A 3,281-nucleotide genomic window follows, 5' to 3' on the forward strand; every position below is an offset into this window, starting at 1 on the left:
GACTCTTTCCTTGTTACTTTTTGTTTTTGTTTGCTTGCTTGTTTTTTTCCTTTCTGTTACTTCAGGGAGGTAGGAGCTTTGTTCTGATTTACCATTTCTTTAATTATGTAGTTAATATTCTGTCTCCAATTACAATGTGTGGGGTTCCCCTTCACACACCCCTGCACCCCCTATACCAAGCAGCTCTCTGACACCAGCTTAGTGTCCTATAATTCAACTCAATACTGACACCAGCTACCCAGAGATAGCATCAGATCCCATGGGTTAAGGGCTTATTCCCACGAGACTGTCCCCATGTTAGATGTCAAACACAAGTCAAGGTTGTTATCTGTGCTTCTGAATAATGGGCTGTAAATCAAAGGTTCCCATGACCCCCTCATTGGATTTGACTAATTTACTAGAGTGGCTCTCAGAATTCAGGAAACCAGTTTACTCACTAGATGATTTGTTTATTATAAAGGATATGAATCAACAGCCAGATGAAGAGATGCATAGGGCAAGGTATGGGGAAAGGGCTCAGAGCTTCCATGCCCTCTCCAAATGTGCCACTCTTTCCAATTCTCCACATGTTCACTAACTTGGAAGCTCTCCAAACCCCATCCTTTTGGATTTTTATAGAGGCTTCATTATGTATGCATGGTTGATTAAATTATTGGTATTGGTGAATGATTCCATCCATAACCCCTCTTTCATCCCCAGTAATCGGGGGTGGGGGGGTGGGGGGGGTGGGACTGAAAGTTCCAACCCTGTGTTTATGGTTTGTTCTCCTGGCAACCAGCCCTCATACTTAGATCGATCCAAATGTCACCTTATTAACATAACAAAAGACACCTATGTTGCTATCTTCGCTTAGGAAATTCCAAGGGTTTTAGGATCTCCTTGCTGGAAATGGGGACAAACACAGAATCTATGTTTTTATTATAAATTACAGTATCACAGTAGCCTTTTGGGGTCCCTATGATGTAGGTAATGTCCCCTCTTAGTTTCCTCTTCTTGGGTGGACCCTGAACCTTGACTGTCTCCTTTGCCACATGAAACCGGGGAACTCAAGACTGAGTGTTCAGCATTAGGAGACACCTGAGCAAAAAGAGGTTTTGGTGCTCAGATACTTTCCCTTGACTTTTAGGTTCAGGCTTTCCCCCAAAATTTAGCATGGCAGGTCCCACTCTTTTTTCAATTCTTTATTGTTTTTAATGTGATTTTAAATATATTTTATCCAACATTTTTCAAAGAGAAAATTATTATCTAGCCCATCATGATGGAAACTGAATTACTGTTTGTATAGGATGTTACAACACACAAACTAACTTTCGACTTCCCTTTAACACTCCCCAGTCAGCTAGCCTGGGAGTGAAGAATCTTAGAACTGCATGCTAGATCTGTACTTCATCATCATTTCATCCAACAGGCAATACATTTTCTAAAACTGGCTTCCAGGTACCCAAACCCCAACCATTAAAATAAACAAATTCATTTGTGAGCTCATCTACAGGCATGTTCTAGCAGGAAGATACTATGCAGGGTCGCGTGGGAGGGTTTCCCTGAGAGCTTCTTTCTGAGAGTGTGGAGCTTGCAGAGACATACAGAGGGTGAGACAGAGATAGAACCTGGACTGAGAGTCAGTTCCTGGCAGGTGATCTTGCTGGTGATACAGGCAGTTAGAGGGGACCCTCAATATCCAGTGATTAGAGAAGGTAGCTAACTTCACCTGGAACTGGGGAGATTGGTTTCAGTTGAAGCTAGGCTTAACAAGCAAGAGGCTTGAACCTTCTTAGAGAACGAATAAGACTTGGTGGAAAGCATGGTGTGGTGTGGTTAAGAGAACAGAGCTGGGCCTGCAGGAGCTATTTGCTTTTGGCAGGGGTGGAGCAATGGGAGTTATCTGGGGGTGGGAGGAGTGTTTAGCACCAGTGTTTTCAGATGCAGAAGGCTTGGGAATGAGGGTCTGAATAGCCTAGAGGAGACCAAGGTCTTGGTGGGCTAGAACTGTTCCCCTGTACCTCTCTTCTGGCAACTTATCTTGTCTACCAACAGCTTTTCCTCTCTGCCATTTCTGTTTCCTGCCCATGTAGGTCTCCTTTTCTCTGCTTACTTGAACTATGGATATAAATAGAGGTGAGTTCTGATGGCAGATCCTACGACTTAGTGTGCTCTAGTATCATGCTTCTCAAAGAATATGCAAAGTTCTGCTGGGAGGTACAGAAAACTATAGGACAAAGGAACATCTTTAAGTTTTACTTGTGTTTGGAAGATTTGGGGAACAAAATTCTTTCTTCTTTTTTTTTTAAAGATTTTTTTTTTGATGTTGATCTTTTTTTTTTTTTAAGTCTTCATTGGGGGCTTCCCTGGTGGTGCAGTGGTTGAGAGTCTGCCTGCCGATGCAGGGGACACAGGTTCGTGCCCCGGTCCGGGAAGATCCCACATGCCACAGAGCGGCTGGGCCCGTGAGCCATGGCAGCTGAGCCTGCGCGTCCGGAGCCTGTGCTCCGCAATGGGAGAGGCCACAACAGTGAGAGGCCCATGTACCGCAAAAAAAAAAAAAAAAAAAAAAAAAAAAAAAGTCTTCATTGAATTTATTACAATACTGCTTCTGTTTCATGTTTTGGTTCTTTGGCCACGGGGCATGTGGGATCCCAGCTCCCCGACCAGGGATCGAACCCCACAACCCCAGCATTGGAAGCGAAGTCCTAACAACTGGACCACCAGGGAAGTCCCCAAAATTATTTCTTTATTCAAAGGAATCATTTACTTTATAGTCTTCTACTACCCACCTTCTTTTCTTAGCTTTCTCCATACACTTTTCCAGGGGATCATTTCAAGACCAGGGCTTCAGTTACCAAATATATGCAGTTAACTTTCCAATTAACATTTATAGCCCTGGTATCTTTCTGAGGCTCCAGGCTCTTACACCTCAAGCTTTACAGGTCTAAAACTCAGCACAATCTGTTCTTCCCAAAGCATACATGTTCTTCTCCTGCATTCATTCATTCCTTCATCCACTCATTCAAATAGCTATTGGGCTCCAATACACTAGGCACCGTAAGATGAATAATGAGCAAGATATATATGGTCCCTGCCTTCATAAAGCTTCTAGTTCAGTGAAGTATATTCATATTCATAAGAAAAGAAGAAAACTTCTCAGAACTGAAGAACATGAATCTCCAGGTTAAAAAGACCCACCAAGGGCCCAGAACAATAAAATTTTAAGACTGACCAAGAAAAAAATCATAAAATACCAAAAGACTTGGAACAAAGAGAGTATTTTTTTTCAGAGATTTTTT

Source organism: Mesoplodon densirostris, chromosome 1 (genome assembly GCF_025265405.1).
Source record: "Mesoplodon densirostris isolate mMesDen1 chromosome 1, mMesDen1 primary haplotype, whole genome shotgun sequence".
NCBI classification, from domain to species: Eukaryota; Metazoa; Chordata; class Mammalia; order Artiodactyla; family Ziphiidae; genus Mesoplodon; species Mesoplodon densirostris.